We start from the raw sequence: 18,130 nt of genomic DNA on the forward strand, positions 1-18,130 counted from the left end.
ACATGCCAGTGTCTCAGCCCCTCACATCAGGGCGGAGGGTTATGTTCTGATCCCCAGGATGAGAGGGGCTCTGGGCTGGTCTTACTCCCCATTAGTTTCTTGATTCTTCTTGGCACCTGTTCTATTATACAAATATGAACATCATTTCAGCCGGTTAAAAACTTGGCATTCTACCTGGAATTACTTTAAATTTGCATTACATTAATTTTGGGAGAATTGCCACTTTTATGATAATAATTCTTCCCATCTGAGAACACGTCTATTGTTTTATTGGTCCAGATTCTGTTTTATGTCCTTATAAAAGATTTTCCAGATTTTATCTTGTAGATATTGTGCCTTTCTTATTAAATTTATTTCCACACGGTCACTGTTGTGAATATAATTTTTTCTCTTATTCTCCTTTTTATTTTATATTCTTATTGTAAGGTGGAGAAAGTTATTAATTTTGTACATTTGCATCCATATGACAAATTATTAAGTTTTTCAATGTAGTTTTTGTTTTGATAGAGATTCGTTGGGTTCCCATTATCCAATCAATCCTCACCAACCAGACATGATTTCATTTCTATTTTTTTATGTTTGTACAAGTTAATTCACTTTCTTGTCTTACTGAATTCATTAAGAACCTGAGACAGTGTCAATGTTTAATGCCATTATAGACATTCCTTTCTAGTTCCTGATTTTAATTTAAGTGATTTCAAGATTTTGCCATTTAGGAAAATATTTGCCATTGAGTTTTGTTAAGTAACCTCGATTTATTTTTTTCCTCCTTCCTATTTTACAGAAAGTTTTTATTAGGAAGCACTGCTGCATTTTTCAAACACTTTTTAAACCTCCATGTGTGATAATTTGTTGAGGTAATGCCCTGTGTGGGTGCCTTCTCCACACTGACTACTCTTGTTCTGCATGGCCCATGCTGCATAGTTCTCTTAATACAATGGTAATACTTTATTTGTAATTTCAGTATTTATGCTTTTAAGTGAGATTAGCCCACAATTTTTGTATTATCGTTTTTGTAACAAAGTTGTGTCGACTTTATAAAATGAGTTTTCTTTGTCCTGAAAGAGTTTAAGTCACGTTAATATCACACATTGGTCGAATCGTCATTCAACCCTTTATGGTAGTTTGTTATTGCTTCTTAGTTCTGTAATGAAAATATGACCCCTTGTAACCATTGGCACAGAAAAGACAAATCATTGACTATCCTATATTAAACTGGGCCTGATCTCTGCAGTGGGAGGCCTCACGAAGAAAAGCTCTGGCCCACTTCATAAGCCATTTCTTCAACCTCGGTGCATTTCTCGTGTGTGGTCTGGAGCAGGCGCCGGAGCGCCCGGTCCCCCTGTGAGGCCCACCCTCCAGCCCTCGTCCTGCAGAAGTGAGAGGGGATGAGAAAGCTACCTCACTCACCTCTTCCGGGGGCCACAGGGGGGATGCACAAGGGACGGTTACCTGTCTCCAAACACCATCCTAAAACCACGCAGGACGTGGGTCCAGCGAAACTTATTTTTCTTAGCGAGACCTCCTGCCACCCAGGACGATGCTGTGAGGGCCACCCCTTGTTTGCGACCCAGGTGCTTGTCCACCTCCGCTGGGAGTGTCACCTCCTAGGGCCGTGTTGACTGACTGTGACATGCACAAGGCAGGGAATCAGGAGACAAGAAAAGCAGGTCTCCTTATCCTTGTTCAAGGTCCAACATCTGCATTTTTAAGGTGGTTTCAGATCTGAAGGTCAGCTCCACAGCAACCGTCCTAATAAAATGTGCCCTAGTGTGTGTGTATTTCAAGTCCAGCGATTTCCGTCTTGCCTTCCCTTGGGTTTTAAGCACTCTGGTTCCCCTCCCCTGACACGGCCGGGGGTGGGCAAGCAGCTGGCACACTGGCAGGAGCCACACCGACCTCGCCTGCACGGGGACCTCCCGGTCCCGCTAAGGACGCTCTTCAATTCCACTCTACCTCACGCTCACCCAGCCCAGCAAGGCTGGTGTTCAGAAAATGACTTACTTAGAACAGCTTCTGAATATTTCTGCTGGGGATTCAGGGTCCTAAGTGGAGGGAGAGGCTTTCTTTGCCTCAAGAAGGTTCACATGTAATTGTGATAAGTGATTTTCTCCTAAAATTAGACACAAAGAAGGGATCTGAATGAGCTGCCAGTGGGTAGGTCTTGTCCTTCTGAGGCAGACAGGCATAGTGACCCCATAAATAACAGACGTGGGAATTCTGCAAGTGGGGCAGAAAATCTGGCCCAGTGGGCGTGTGTCCTTGTGAGCTGTCCTGACTGTCCCTCTAGAGGGGACACTCCATCAGATGTCACACAGTCAGAAGATCTTGGGGCGCATTGGGGTCGAGGCCTGGAATTAAGATTGGTGTCTGCATGTACCAAAACACGTTTTCTCTGTAGGGGCGCTCTGTCCTCTCCCCTCTGGTTCTAAAGGCAAAATTTATATTTAATCTTTAAGCACAGTCCTCTGTATCATGAGTGGTGGGCAACTGACCTCCTTTCTCCTCTCCACCGCTGGCCGCCCACAGCCTTGCCGAGCGTCAGTGCCCACGCTGGGGTGGCAGTGGGGGTGAAGTCCAGGAAGGCTCTGGACCCAACAGGCTGGTTTTCTGTTCACTGAACGATTCTATTGATAATCCATCATTGATGAATTGAACAACTTGTGAGATCTAAAACCCCAAAGTAGGTCTCCTCTGTGTCACCAAAGATGCCGCGTGACTCAACGTGAAGTAGACGAGCTGGACCTACTGTGTGTCACTGTGTCTCAGTGGCAGGAAAACCACTAGTGGGGACACGGACAGCTCCGTGAACTCTGAAAACCACAGGTCTGTGCAGATATTTGATTTGCATAAAGGTGACAGCCCACAGGACTATGGTCTTTTTAAGTCAATAGTCTGGTCACATCCTCCCACCGTGCCCCGAGGCCTACCCCTGGGGTCAGATAAAACTCCGGTGACGGGCCAGCGCCATAGGCCACACAGCGAGGCCCGGGGTCTGGACGAGGACTCTGTGAAGGACCCACGTCCTCACGCCGCCTGGCCTGCCTTGTTCATCCGATGGCACCATCGGCCTTGTGGGCCCCAGGCCTCCCTGGTGTCCCACTGAGGCATGGCCTCTGGCCTGGAAATGTTCTCCTGCCACTTGTTCAGTATCAAAACTGACCTTCCCTATGTCCTGTTTCCTCAGAGTCTCGGTGGGAAATTGAGTTACAGGTTTCTGATGAAACCATTCACAAAAAGGCTAAATGTGCTCTTTCTCACGTGATCTTGAACTTGGAGAGAAAGCTTCCAGAAATATCCATCCCTTAACCCAAGGGTGGAATCTCCTCTTATGGGACCCTTTGAGACACTGATTGGCTGGGAAGGTACTTTGGACTTTGGCCACTCCGCTCCTGAGAGAAACTATCCCCTTGGCCCCCATGTGACACCGGGGCTTCGGTGACAAAGGGGCACAGGGGGAGGCTCTGTGAGCTCGGGCAGCTCCCGGCCGGACAGGCTCTGGCCTTGAGCACCCTCACATCCGCACCCCGAGTCTTCCCACCCACAGACACCCTGTTTCCAGTGGCCCCTCCCTGCTCGCAGAGCCAACTCGAGGCGACTCTGCTCTGTGCTTCCATCCTTCTCCCGAAAGTGACAGGTAAGGAGCAGACAGCTTTATCCCCGGCCTCGCGAGGAGGGGATGCACTTGAGGAGGATCATGGGAAAACGGATGAAGCGACAGAAAAGCTTCAGGAACGGCCCCCGGGGAGGCGCGGGGCCCAGTCCTTCCTGCCCCGTTGACACGGGAAACCCCTGCTGTCCTGAGAACGCCCCCACGGGACGCCCACGACCCACGCGGGTCCTGGAGGCTTGTCCGACGGTCTGAGGAGGGGCAGGAGGGGCAGGCAGGCGGGTAACAGACAGCGGCTCCTCGGAAGCGTCTGTCACCCTCGCCTTCCTCAGGAGCCTCCCTTCGTGGGGTCCCCCCACGCCTTCACGGGGTGCCTCACCCCTCCTTGGGGCCCGGCCCAGAGGCCAAGGTGCCCCTCCCTCCTCACCGCTTGCCTGGGGAGGCTCCTTTCTTCCAGGGACGCCAGCTCTGTGGTGGCCCCGCCTCTGTTCTGGGCCCTGTCCGCTCCCCACATCACTCCCAACCACTGTGCGCTTCCCACGCCCACCTGCCCCTTGTTCTGCCCGGAGCGGGCATGTTCCGAGGCCAGGCAGAGCTGTCACCGCCTCCAGGGCCTGTTCCCCAACAGGCCTGGGCTGTGGGCTGTCCACCGGGCGGTGCGGTCCAGCCTCGGCGCCTCCACACCAGGTAGTAACAGCACAAGGGTTCTGACCAGCACACGGAACCCTCCACCCAGTGCAGACCCCACCCGGCTGAGGGGCTGATGTCTCATTCCAGTGCTGCGTCTCTGCTCACAGTTCGTTCTGGAAGTCTTTGTACGAGGCCGGCCTCAGCAATGGAATATTCTTCTGATTATCTTCATGGTGGCAAATGTCAATTCTTCAAGCCCAGGGTTGACTTTGGGAAACAGTGAGCATCACTGAGACAAGTTTGATGAAGACCCTCAGTGAGCTTCGGCTTCAGTGGGGGTTAAAGGTTGGGCTTGACTGTAACTGTCTCCACCCTGAGCGCGACCCCACCACCGAGGACAAGCAGGCGCGGAAACGACTCGGGGGTCTGGGGCTCACTCCCGGTCCGTAAGTCAAATCCCTTTGGGCTAAAGCCATCCTTGCCTGTCTAGCCGCCTGGTGGCCAGGCCTGTCTCACTGGAGGAGAGGGTGGGGTGTCCTGGGGGCCGGGGGCTCGTGCACGGCTGCCCCTCCCCCTCCAGTGGGGACAGACCCCCTAGGAGCAGCTCGGCCCCGTCAGAGAGGGCAGTGCCGCTACCATGGGAGAACGGGAACGAGGGCCCAGCTCAGCCTGGAAGCGCCGTCCCCTGGACGCTGACGCAGCCAAACATCCTGGCGTGGTCAGCCTGCTCGGAGCCTCGGTACACCAGCCTCCTGACACCCTCCGTGCCTCGTCCTGCACACCCGGCTGTGGTCTACACCCCAGGGAGCCACACTACTGGGTGCCTTTGCCCTCTGGCCTCCGGTGGCGTGGCCAGCGGCCAGCACAGCTCAGGCGGAGAGCGGGGTGAGGGAGGCGGGCACCCTCCCATCTGCCCCCATGGCTCCTCGAGGCCAAGCTGGACTCTGGTGCCTGGGCCGCCCTGCTGTGGCTCAGCCCGTCTGTGTGAGCCCGGTGTTCGGGTTTCTGGTGCCTGCGCCAACTGCACCAACAGCTTTCTGTATTAGGGGTTTTTTATGTTTATTTATTTTTGAGAGAGAGAGCGTGCGAACAGGGGAGGGGCAGAGAGAGAGGGAGACCCAGAATCTGAAGCAGCTCCAGGCTCGAGCTGTCAGCACAGAGCCCGACTCAGGGCTCGAACCCACGAACTGTGAGATCATGACCTGAGCCAAAGCTGGACACTTAACCAACTAAGCCACCCAGGCGGCCCCTACTTTCTGTATGAAGTGTCGTGTGTGTCCAACACCTAGAATGCTCCTTGTGTGCGGAAGGGAGACCACAGTCCCTCTCCCAGGTTTTCGGAGACCTGCGAACTGAGGGATGCGAAAGCATCTGCCGAGTACAGACTAGCGTGATGTGCGAACCAGGAGAGAAACGACGGGCACCGCCCTCATCAGGCGAGGGAGAGCGGGGCTGGGTCAGGTGCCCCGACGCTCCCGCCTTGGCGCTCAGCAGCATGTCCGCGGCGGGTGAGGATGTAGACGGAAGTGTCCACATGCCTGGTTTTCCTTTCGAGAACCAGAGCCTTCGCCCCGCTGCCCAGAGCCTTTCTTCCACCCGACCTTCCCCTCCCACCCCTGCCTCTCCTTTCTGGACGAGCTCCTAGTGGCTGGTGGGTAGGATGCGCAGAGGAAGAGCGTGTCCTCACCCACTGGTGCCCAGAGCTCACGATCCAGCTCACAGACCTCTAGGAGGGGACCTTGCCTGTGAGATGCAGGCATTCATCTTACTGGCCTCCATGTGTATCCTCCCTCTCTCTCTCTCTCTCTCTCTCTGTCTCCCGCTCTCTCTCCTCTCCTCCTTCCTCCCCTCCTCTCCTGTGACCTCCACATTCCAGACCAATACTGACCTCGACAAAGAACAACCTGACTACAGTCTCCCCAGCCCTGTCCCTGAGCGGGGACAAGGCCGCGTCAGAACCCCGGCCGCTCACAAAGGGAAAGGTAGTCCAGGCTCCTTGCTTTCAGGAAACCTGGGCGCCGCCCTGCTCCTGCGCTGGAATCAGAGTCCCCGACAAAACCAGCAAATCCGCGCCGCCCGTGAGATCCGCACTCCCTAATTGCTAATGTTTCCTTTTTGATAACTAAAAAGACTGCACGTTAAATAGAAGGAGATTTAATTTCTAGTTTAAATACAGCTGCTGTGATTCTTGTGCGCCACACAGCTGTTCCGAGGCTGGCACGGGGCCGCGGCGCGGAGGCTCCGTCACGTCTGTCTTCATTGTCTTTCTGACACACGCACACAGAGCGTCTTGCAGTGTTTGGGAAATACTGTATTCACGCGCAGGTCTGCTCGGCAGGGAGAGGCGTGAGCCTCGCCGGCCGCACCTCCGGGCCGCTGCACCTGCCAGACCGTTGCTTTCTCTGCTTCTGGCAACGTCCTTTCTGTGCAGGGAAATCATCTGTCTTATCATCTCTCTTCCCTTCCTGGGCAGGGACCGACCCAAAAGAGCACAATATTTCTTAGGCTTGCTAAAAAAAAAATTTTTTTTTAAATGAAAGGACTGATCACATGTTTTTATTTTGAAAACCACGAGAGCAGAATTTCGGCTGGAGTCTTAAAGGGCCGTTGTCACTCTGTGTCTGCGTCTTGGGGGTGGAGAGGGAGAGAAATTGCTGCCAAATGGACTGTCTTTCTCAATTCAGTTCAGAATGAACATAATCTCAGAAGATATAGGAGAAAATTAGAAAGATTAAAGTCTTCAAGGACATCCTGACCACTTGCTGTAGTTTCGGAGCTGCCCTCGGGGGGACCGAGCGGCTCGTGCCTGTGACGGCGGCGGCTGCGGTCAGGTTCACGCGGCCGGAGCCCCGCCTCGCCACATCCTGACGCCCAACCCTCCTCCTTCGGGGATTTACCCTCCGCAGTGCCCGCAGCTGCCCTGGGCTGGCTCACCTCCATGCTGACACGCCGGGGGTGCTCCCAGGCCCCGGGGGCAGCCCTCGGGCCTCCTGCGGCCTTCCACACACGCATGCCGCTGGCCGGGGCTCTGGCCCACCTCCCCGACCCCAGATCAGCCCTCTGAAGGCTTGCAGGGCAGGCAGAGGGGACTAACGTCATGACAGGGAGCCGAGAGGGGCCCCTGGGCGGCTCAGTCTGACTTCGGCTCAGGTCATGATCTCACAGTTCATGGGTTCGAGCCCCGCGTTGGGCTCTGTGATGACAGCTTTGGATTCCATGTCTCCCTCTCCCTCTGCCCCTCCCTAGCTCATGCTCTGTCTCTCTCTGTCTCTCAAAATTAAATAAACATTAAAAATTTTTTTTAGAAAGAGCCAGAAAAACTGTTCCCGCCACTGAACCTCCAGACCTGGCCTCGCTTCCTCTGAGGAAGGTGGTCAGCCCCATCAAGTCAGCACAGGCTAGCTTCCCAGCGTCTGGGTGGCCGTAACCAAGGGCCACAGAGAGGGTGCAGTAAAGAACAGTTCATCTTCTCCAGTCCTGGGGGCTGGGAGTCCGAGATCACAGTGTGGGCAGGGCTGAGGCCTCCTGGGGCCCTGTCCCCACCTCGTGGACTCTTGGGCCCCTGTCCCCACCTCGTGAATGCCATCTTCTCCCATGTCCTCACACAGTTGCCCCTCTGTGTCTGTGTCCCGACCTCTTCTTGTGAGGACACTGGTCACCCTGGATCAGGGCCACCCTCCTGACCTCCTTCTACCTTAGTCACCTCTTTAAAGGCCCCCCCCAAACACAATCACTTCCTGAGGTCCTGGGGTAGGACTTCCCCTAACCTAATGAATCTGGAGGACACAGCCCAACCCCTAACAGGCCAAGCCCCTACGGAGCTGAGTGCAATGGTAAGCTTCCAGCCAGAGTGTGAGTTCAGTCCACCCACGAGCAACAAACACATCCCTTCACTGACAGTTAGTGTGACCTGCTTTCTGAACAGATTTCACCCATGACGAGAAGAGAGAAAGAGGACATGACTGAGGAGAGCCCGGCATGTCCTTGGGCCTTAGACCCAGAGCAGTCACTCACCCACTAATTGTGCCCTTGGGGAAATGATTGTCTTTCTATAAAAAGGAAGGGTGGGCTGAGTGACCTTGGAGGTCTTTAATACCCCCTTGGTGACCCAGGTCATGAAGAAACATAGAACCAGCAAACTACAGGCCAAGGGCCCTGGCCCCTGGCTTGTCATTGTAAATAAAGTTTTATTGGAATACAGCTACCCTTACTCATGTACATATTATCTCTCTGCAGCCGTGAGACTGGAGTAACAGTAGCGGAGTCCGTACGGACCACACAAGACCTAAAACATTTACTACTGGCCCCTTACAGAAGCGCCTGAAAATCCCTGGACTTTGAGCCCTGAGGTTGGACAGTGACTGGTCTTTGCTAGGAAGGTGGCCGTCAGCAAAACCAACTTACGAGTGTCAGTGGAATGTGCATTCATTTGCTGTAACGTGCAATGTTTGTTTCCCGGCTGTGTGGGTCAAAGTAGGAACTTTGGGGGCCGCAGCCCCCCGGGTGTGCACTCAGAGCTTCACGGCCACGCAGGACTTCCCCCAGCCCTGGCCACCGGGCCACCACGGAGTCCCTGGAGCCCGTGAGCCTGTCCAGGAGGGACGTGAGCCCCGCTGTGCGGGGCGTGGAGGCCGCTGGCCGGGGAGCAGGCGTGACCGCCCAGCCTCTGCAGACCACGTCTCCCGTGGACTTGCCCGCTGAACTCAGAGACGGCTCACCCCGCCTGCCAGAGGCAAAAACGAGCCTTTATTTAACTTCCTGTGTCATCACGGGCTAAAAAATGTTAATAAAACAATCTGTTTTTCTTAAATACAAATTTAGAAATTAAAAAAACAAAAGCCAGATAGAGTTGCTGTTTCATTGACGTCCTGGTCCCATGGCTGCGTTTTGGGGAGCAGCAGTCCAGGGAGCCCTGTGCCCACCACACCGGCAGCATCTCGTGTTGGCCGCCTCAGTCCCAGGCCCTGGTGCTGGTGGTCAGGAAGAGGTGTCACTCAGCTGCGTGTCCTCAGAGTGGCCACTCCGTGCCCTGGCCAGCCACGCGTGGTCGTCGCTGTCTTGGGCACTCTGCCCGTGGTCTCTGGCACCCTCCCGCCGCCTCTCCTCCTCAGGCATGTCCACTGCACACTGAGCTGGGGCACGTGTGCCCAGGACCGTGGACATTTGCAGCAGGCAGTTCAGACCCACGGAAAGACAGCATTTCCTCTGTGCCCGTAATTAGTGGGAGCACCGTTTGTATTTCTGGCCAGTAGAGGCTTCATGGCAAGAATCCAGGAATTCGGGCAGCCCCTCCCCTCACTATAGTGGCCTTGCCCAGGGCTCAGAGGTGCCACATTGTTGCTGCTGTGGGTTCCCACCGGCTGCGGGAGCTGAGGGGGTCACGTCATTATCATCAGCGGTTGGCCTCTGGCCCTGAATCCCTTCTCTCAAGCCCCTCGGAGGAGGAAGGTGGGCGGGGGTCAAGGCCGGTTTAGGCACTTGCATGCTTGCGGTCAACAGGCCGTAGATGGAGAGTGGCATGGGGGTGCGGGGGGGAGAAGACCCTGCCCCCCATCCTGACCATTGCGGCCCAACGTGTGCCTCAGGTCCCAGCCAGGACCTCTTACCACACCAGCTCTCAGCTGACATCAGCTTTACCTAAAATACCTGTTGGATTTCATGGATTTGGTTCTCTTACCCCTAAGTACTCGAGGGTACTGAGGACTATGTTGTGCTAAGGTTCTGAGCCTTAGTTACTGGTTACTGGTTTGGTTACTGGTTGGTGAGTTTAGTTCCTGGTACCGGTTTAGGACTCCAGAGTTACTGACGGATCCAGACGCACGATTGGTGAAGCCAGTCACCCTGCCTGATGGAGACACCGACACCTCAGCGTGACTCCCAGAGCCTTGGCCACCATGCTGCAGCCTGCAGAGGCCGTGCGGGCTGACGGCACTGGTCTCCCCCGCCCCCCGTGCCCTGCCCCCCGACCCACCCTGGGAGGAAGCCAGAACTGATGTCCGGATCAGACAGCCCGGGGCCGGAGCCGTCTTCTGCGGGGACTGGCACCTGAGTCACAGTTGTCCGGGTCCAGGACCTCAGGAAATGCCGGCCGGTGCAGGAGTCACAGGTGGAGGCAGTGGGTGGGGAGGGCCCATGCCCCTGGGCCAGGCCTTTGGCTGAGGAACCAAGAGTTCCAGGAGCTGCTGGGAGAAGAGAGAGAGAAACCCGAGGCCCCTGGAGTGCTGACCGTGGAGGTGTTTTCACTGCCCATTTTCGATTCCCTTTCCTTTTCCTTTGAAACGTGACGAAGAAAATCTATCCCGATGCTCAGTGTGCTGGGAAATCATCTCTTTGAGAGGCACAGGATGAGAGCCCATCGGAGCCTCCCCGGACCCCGGACAAGGCCCCTGGGCCCCACCGGGCAGGGGTCCTCGCCCACCGGAGCTCCTGGCAGTCACCGGGGCGAATGACAGTGCAGGGCTGGGGCAGGATGAGCTTTGTGGTGAGGGACGGACACCCACGGCCATGTCTGCGTTTCCTAAGCAGTCAGAGGCCCTCACCTTCCCGTGTCCCTTTGGGGACTGAGTCAGCCGCTGTGGTCAGTGTGCGGGCAGCTCCGAGGCTGGGCCCCAGGCGGGGATTTTCCTGGCTCCAACGAGTCGCCCCCACGGACTTCACGGAGCACAAGCCCTCCCCTTGGAAGACAGACTCCCCCCCACTGCTCGAAGGGCCAGGGCGCCCGCCCCTGTCCCCTCTTCTTCCTCAGCCCTCCGGCCCTGTGCACCGTGGCAGGATGGGTATCTTCAGTGGCCTGCCAAGAAGCCGTCACCTACACCCCTTCCAGCGGGTGGGGGGACAGGAGGGCTGTGCGCAGCCGGGGCCCTGAGCCTACTTCCTGTTCTGAGTCTTCAGGCCTTTGGGACAGAGCCCTTTGTCGGCAGGCTCCCTGCGGCCCTGGGCCCACCCTGCCGAGTTCCAGCAAGTGGTGCTGGACCCTCACTGCAGTGTGCTCAGCCCCCTTCTTTCTGGAGAGAGCGGGAGAGGGAGCAAGCGAGCATGAGAGCGGGAAGGAGCAGAGACAGGGAGAGAGAGGATCCCTAGCGGGCTCCGCGCCCTCACTGACTCGGGGCTTGAACCCACAAACTGTGAGATCAGGACCCGGGCCGAGACCACGAGCCCGACGCTTACCCCACTGAGCCCTCCAGGTGCCCCCTGTGTGTCCATCCCTTGTAAACGAAAGGAAGAAGCCCCAGCCCACCGATGTGAGGGCAGAAGAACACAGTGGGGGTCCCGGGGCCTCTGCCATGGAGCCTTCCCGCAGCCCGGAGGTCTCGGCCGCCTGTCCCCGCCTCAGCGAGGGCACCGGCACGCGGACACCGGCAGGTCAGGCCTTCGCCGCGGACATCGTGGCGTGTGGCTGTTTCCAGGCTGACGCTGAGCCTCTCTTGACGTCTTACTCAGCCCCTCGGCCTGTCCCGGATGACTGCAGAAGCCGGAGGCTCCCCTTCGACTGGCGGCACCTTCTGTTCACGGGGCGGCTCGGCTGCTGTGCTTCAGCCTGTGGGGGCCTTCCTGGGGCCCTCCGCAGTCCTGCAGGCGGTGGGGCAGGGGGAGGGGCGCGGGGCACGGTGGCACGGCCACGCTGGGGGTCAGTCAGCTGCTCCAGGGACGGCCAGCAGGTGGAGGCCAGGAGTCAGAGGCCCCCCGGCCGCAGGGGAGGCGGACCACACGCCGCCGGGCCTCCCGCCCCCCATCCGATGGGCAGGGGAAGAGGGTGCGGGGGATGAACTTCCCTTCCCGTCACCGGTTCATACTCTCCAAACACTGCTCTTCTCACACTTTCGTCCTTGGCGAGGAGCAACGGTGGCCGCACGCGGCGTATGGGGTAAGATCCCTCCTTCTTAGCGCGGCCCCTGCAGCCTGACCCCGTTGTCCCGTGCCAGCCACAGCCTCCACTCGCTGGGCCCGCCTGGGACCCTTAGGCCGCCAGTGCTCGGGGCCCCAGTCACACCGCCTCACTGCTGCGCACCCTCGGGGCCCCGTGACTCGGCCTCCCTCCTCCCGGAGGCTGGCTGAGCAGCGGCCCAGGGATGTGCTCCCGGATGACCAGCTGCTGCCCGCCCGGGGACCAGCTCACCTCCGACCACAGCTCCGTGTGGTTTCGGGATAGTTTGTCTGCAGCATCTCCGCAGCCCACAGGCTGCTGCGTCCTTCTGTTTTCGAGCCGGCTTTCATGCCCTTTGGGGTGCTGGTCGGAGCTGCCTCCCTGGGAGGCGGTGCTGGAGTCGGGGACCCCGTCCGCCTGCCTGGGGAGCGCCCACCGGCCCCCAGGCCCGTCCTGAGCCGGGTCTCCACGTTCATCAGCTGGACTTTGGTTGGTTGCTGTCCCGGGGCTTGGGGGAGGGAGCACTAGAATCTCCCCCTGAGCCCTGTTAGCCCCGAAAACAGCCAGGTGGAGAAGCCCCCTCCTTAGGGTCCAGGAGACGGGCCTGCAGGAAAACCTCCCGTGTGGCCTGAGGACCAGGCGCCCCGCTCACCCCGCACACAGCCCCCCGAATTCCTATTCTTGGCCTCATCAGTGATTAGCTGCACGGTGTGTCCCGCTGATCAATCAGATCAGGGACGCCCTGATCTGGACTGATGCACCCCCTCCCCCCTGCCTGGGCAGCCACTCCCCTCTCTAGGGTCCCAGCTGGAAAACAGGCCTGAGGGCGAAAGTTTCCCTGGCCAACTGTCCCATCCAGCCGCCCGTCCGCCGCCTGCCTGCGGTCCGTGGAGGGGAGACCCTTCGGCCTGGCGGACAGCGGTGGACCCGCAGTCAGGGTGCTCCGTAGGGCGAGGGCGTCCCTCCCTGGTGCATCCGGGTCTCGTTATGTGCTGGGGACGAGGCGGGAGGGCATTCCTATTCTGTTCCCTGGGCACCTGCCCCAAGCGCAGAGCGGGATGTGCAGGGCCCCGCCTGGGGGAGCAGAGGAAGTGAAACACCCCCCGACCCACTGCCCCGGGGGAGCACTCCATGGGGAGCACCCTGCAGGGACTGAGGAGCCCCCGGCAGCCATGAGCCTGGCGCCAGCCTGAAGGTCAGCGATGCAGGGTGGTGCGTCCCTCCCCGTCCCCAGCGCTGCCCCCAAGAGACGGTGGGACCAGCGGGCGCTGCCGGCCAGCCTGCAGAGAGGGGGCGGGAGGTGAGGAGGGTGATGCACACTGAGGGGAGAGGCCGGGGAGCACCCCTGCTGTGCCCGTGTCTGTGGGCGCAGGGTCTCTGCCCTCCAGGTGGACATGGACCACCGTACTCTGACCCCCTCATGTCAGGCTCCATCCCTCCCGCGCCCGACGGGAGCCGCTGCTGCCGGTAGGTCCAGGCGGGCCGTTGTCTCCTCCGAAGGCCAAGGCAGAGGCGGAGCCCTCTGTTTATAATTTGGGGGATTTTTGAAATCGTAAGTCTTTCATCATAGAACGCCTGGAGCCTTCAGACGCAGCAATCAAACACAGCAATATCCGGGGTCGCTTGCGAGGGACCTGTGGATTTTTAAAGACATTATCAAAGAGATCAAGTCTAAATGATGTTCACCACAGGGGCGTGTTGACAATATCACGGCCAAGGGGTGCACTGATCGATCGGAGCGCACGGCAGCGTTCCCAGCCCTGATGACTTCATGTTCCCAGGGTCTGCGTCCTCCTCGATGGGGTGCTCCTCTGACGCGTCTGTAGATGTGTGTTCATGCCTCTGGCGACGCCCACCACTCACCATCAGCCAGACACCGCCTCTGTGGGGCAATGCAGGGTTTTTTGCCTTTGAAATCCCCTTGGGAGACTTGAAAATCCAGTCTGCTGTGTCTTTCTTCACGACTTCAGACAAACGTCCATGGAACTGAAACATGGTGGGGGATTTGCAGCTTCTTCTTCAAGACGAGTTTCTGCGGCGTGCTCACAAACGACCCGGCTCCGGCCCTTCACCGGTGGGAAAGCATCCCGAGTCCGAAGCGCCGGTGTCTCGACGGCTGCTGCTCGGGCCCGACGTGTCCTGGGCTGCCGTGAGCGGCATCGGCCTGCCGCGCGGGGCCCCGGCTGGGAGGCTGCCTGGGTCGCACCGCGGGGCTCTGCTCCCTGTCACCGCGTCCCCTCTGGGCTCACCCTGCGCAGGAGGGCCGTCTGGTACTTGCAAGGCTCAGGCGACGCTTGCAGATGGCGCAGGGACCGGCCAGTGACGCAGGACACTCTCCAGGTTGCTTGGAGCCCGAAGGCGGGACTCGGAAGCAGACGAGGCAAACTCCGGGATTTGAGGCCTACTCGATTTTTGCCAGCATCCCGAGAATCACTGCCGGAAAGCATCGTATCTGAAGTGGTAAAAAGGCAGAACAAAGTGCTGTGCATCATGCAAACGTATCACAAAGCTCTTTCTGCTTTAAAAAAGCGTTAAAAAATGTTGAGGGGCACCTGGGTGGCTCAGTCAGTCGAGCGTCCGACTTCGGCTCAGGTCATGATCTCACGGTTCATGAGTTCGAGCCCCGTGTAGGGCTCCGTGCTGACAGCTCAGAGCCTGGAGCCTGCTTCTGGTTCTGTGTCTCCTTCTCTCTCTGCCCCTCCATTGCTCGTGCTCTGTCTGTCTGTCTGTCTGTCTCTCTCAATTATAAACATAAAAAAATAAAAAAATTAATCGCACCTGTTTCCTTTTACTTTAGAAAGTGGGCAATAGAGGCCCATGTTTATAGCCCCTCTTTCATTCCCACTGGATGACGCTGGCATCGAGCACAGGAGGTCCGGCCGAGGCCCGCAAAGGGCGGCCGGTCAGGGGTCACCGCAGGACTGGAGGTGAGCTGTGCCCCCTATGAGGAGGGAGGAGTGGGGACCAGGCGGGCAGAGCCGACTTCCCAGGAAGGAGATTTCTTCTCAGCTGTAAGAGTGACAATGATTTTGGAAACAGTGGTCTGGAAGTGGAGAGGTTTCCAGGGCGGGATTGGCATCAGAGCCCCAAGCCCAGCTGGGGACGATGCTCAGGTGCTCACGACCAAGAGTCCTCGTTCCCGGGCCTCCCTGGGCACCCGGCAGGCTCTGCGCTCACGTGGTCCCTGTCGTCTGAGGTAAGGAGACCAAGGCTCCCCTGGGGCGGCACCTTGCTGCACGAAGTCTCCCTTGGAAAGAAAGGGGGCTGCGACCGGCCTTGTGACTCTGAAGCCGAGACGCTTAGCCACTAGACTCTGGAACACTCGTCACTGAGGACGCCACACCCCCGGGGACAAGCCCAATGACAGCCCTGTGCGGGTTCTGCGTTGCAGCCGCAGGTGCGGCCACGCGGGCAAGATGCCCACCCACCTGAGGCGCCAGGGGACCCTCCAGGGGAACTGCCACGCTGGGTTCTGGCTACCAGGATGTCTGGTGCCCTTTCTGTCCCTGTGGTCAGTCCCCCCTCCTGGCGGGGACGGTGGGCTGTGTGTCCGTGTGCCGGGCAGCATCTGAACACTCATGTCCAGCCTGGAAGGCATCATGGCCTCGTGCAGGGGTGAGGAGGGTCTGTCTGTGGCCTTAGGGGGGAGTGCGTCCTCCACCCGCGGCGTCCAGCCCACGCAGGGGTGACTCATGGTGGGTTCCTAGCCAGGCGGCCCACTCGAGCTGACGACAGTGTAAGGCCCCGGCAGGAGCGGCCGTGGGAGAGACGGGGAGGGGGTCGTCTGCTCTGGCCCTTCAGCCCTGGGGGTCCCGGGCACACGCAGACTGCACTCTTCCCCCGAGATGCCTGGGCCGCTGCTGCTCTGACCTGTGCACCTGCCGGCCCCAGGAAAAGAGCCCGGTGAGAAAGGGTGTCCCCGGGCACGGCCGAGCTGCATCCCCATGCCCCAGAAAGGTGTCTGAAAGTGAAGCCTGGAAACAGCAATCCGCCGCTAACAGGGATCCTGAGGCAGGAAGCACGGCCGGGGCCAGCCTGGACGGCCCACGGCCCACGGCCCGAGCTCCGTACCGTCACCACAGGAGCTGAGAAGGGCAGGGAAGGACACAGAGGAGCTGAGCCCGTCCCCAGACCGGGCCCTGGGACGCTGGCCGGTCCAGTCTCTTGTTCGAGACTGAGGACATTGTGGAGGATGTGTCAGTGACCTCATAAAGGACACACGTCACTGATGGGTGTAGAGAAAACAGAATTCGGGTCTCTAACTCCCAGCCTAGTTTCTCTCTCCTGGACTGTGTGCCCGTCGGACCCCACACCCCCGGGAGCATTGCAGATGAAGTCTGACCCTGCAAGCAGTCTAATGAGGACAAGTTCAAAGTCACTCAGACCTTCTCAGTGTCATCCTCTTCCCCTTGGACCACTGCCTTGGGGCCACCGAGTCCCGGGGGGTTCTGCTGGGAATGTTCCAGTGCCGTGTGCCGTCCAGGACGTGGGTTCTCAGCACGCGGCACCCTGTGCTCTGTTTTGTTTGTTCCTTGTCATCCCAAGGCCCCTCCCCGGATGGCAAAGGCCACCCGGCTTTGGGGACACACCATATGTACCGGTCTTGTCCACTAGAGCCGTGTCTTTGATTACCTGACCAAGTAAGTTAGCGCTCCCCTCGGTGAACCCGCAGGGGTGAGGCCGGGACGGCCTCTATCGGAGAGCCTTGCAGGAAAGCTCCGAAGTGGAGTCTGCAGCGTTGGGGGTCCCGCAGGTAGGGGCAGCCGGGCCTGGAGGGGCGCTGCCCGCCGTGGGGGCGTTACGGCGTGCCGGCTCCCGCCAGACTTCACCCCCTGGGACCTCAGCCCGGTCACCGCATGGAGCTCCATTCACTGCACTTTGCGACGGGGAAGTGGGTGCCACCAAGGTGGGTGACGGGGAAGGCCACCGCTGGGAAGCAGCAGAGCTGGACAGAGCCTCTCTGCCCTTCTGTGGGGAGAGATGCTGGCCTCCCCCCAGGACGTTTGGGACCCGGGCGCACAGGCCGCCTGCAGCAGCCCCGGGACCGTTCTGTCCCGAGCGAGCTCCTGGGGGCGCCGCGGGGGCCCTGGGCTGCGCTCGTGGGTCCCCGGCTCGCTCCCCGCCCAGCATCTGCCGAGTGGCTGCCTCCTGTCGGGCTCCCTCCGCCCAGCTGTGGGGGAGGCGATAGCATCTGCCCGGAGGACGTGCCGCGGCGCAAGCGTTACTGCACGCGGCTGATGAAAGACGGCGCTCAGGTTCAAAGGCTCCGGAGCTGTGTAATTACTCTTTTAAGCAAAACACTTTCTAGAAGCCCTGAATTAGCTTTCTCTCTGAATGCCTATTTCTTCTCAGATGTGTGCTTTCTGTACAATAGGAAGGTGGAGGTTGGCATTCGCTCTAGCAGCAAACACAAGACCCTCAAGTTGGCTCCAACCTTGTGGAGAACTGAGAACACGCATTCCAGGCGACGATGTGGCGCTTTCTGGTTCGGGGGGACCCGGGGCTTCCAGCTGAGCCGCCATCCGCCCGGCACAGCACGAGCCTGCCTTCGGGCCTGGCCCTCGTCCGCTGAGAACCGGGGTGGCCGTCCGAGGCCTCTGTGGCCCTCGGCCTGGGGTCGGGGGTCCACGGTAGCTCGTGGCACTGCTTACGGTTTCCTGTTCTTTGTCCACGAATAGGCAACAGTCAGGCAAAGGCTTGCCAACTGATACATCTTTCCTTTGAATAAAAAAAAACCCCATCGGGGGTCATTTCACTCAGCCCCTCAATGTGCCTGGGGGAAGCAGAGCCGCCGAGAAAGGCCCCTGTGCCTTCAGGGTCACCCGGGTCAGCACCTGCCTTCGTGTCCGCACGCACCCTGATCCGACCATGTCCGGCGACGCGGGACAAAGACGCTGAGGAAACCTCTGCCTTGCCTTGAGTCAGCGTCATGCGGAGCACAGGCGGGGGGTACGGGCGTCAGACAGACGAATCCCGGGCAGAGAACCCCCAACACCTACACACTCCCCTCTTCCGTGACGTCCCAG

The 18,130-nt window shown here is 58.7% G+C and overlaps 1 long non-coding RNA gene across 1 annotated transcript; it reads right to left on the reverse strand.

Annotated features, from left to right (window-relative positions):
* Positions 1 to 8,966: 8,966 nt before the first annotated feature.
* Positions 8,967 to 11,835, reverse strand: LOC115304481. The gene is made up of 3 exons (XR_003914457.1): positions 10,780 to 11,835; positions 10,212 to 10,419; positions 8,967 to 10,085 (listed from the first exon to the last, which is right to left on the reverse strand). It is a non-coding gene; the product is annotated as an uncharacterized LOC115304481 (long non-coding RNA).
* Between the last annotated feature and the right edge of the window lie 6,295 nt (positions 11,836 to 18,130).

This window comes from Suricata suricatta, chromosome 2 (assembly GCF_006229205.1).
Source record: "Suricata suricatta isolate VVHF042 chromosome 2, meerkat_22Aug2017_6uvM2_HiC, whole genome shotgun sequence".
Lineage (NCBI taxonomy): Eukaryota > Metazoa > Chordata > Mammalia > Carnivora > Herpestidae > Suricata > Suricata suricatta.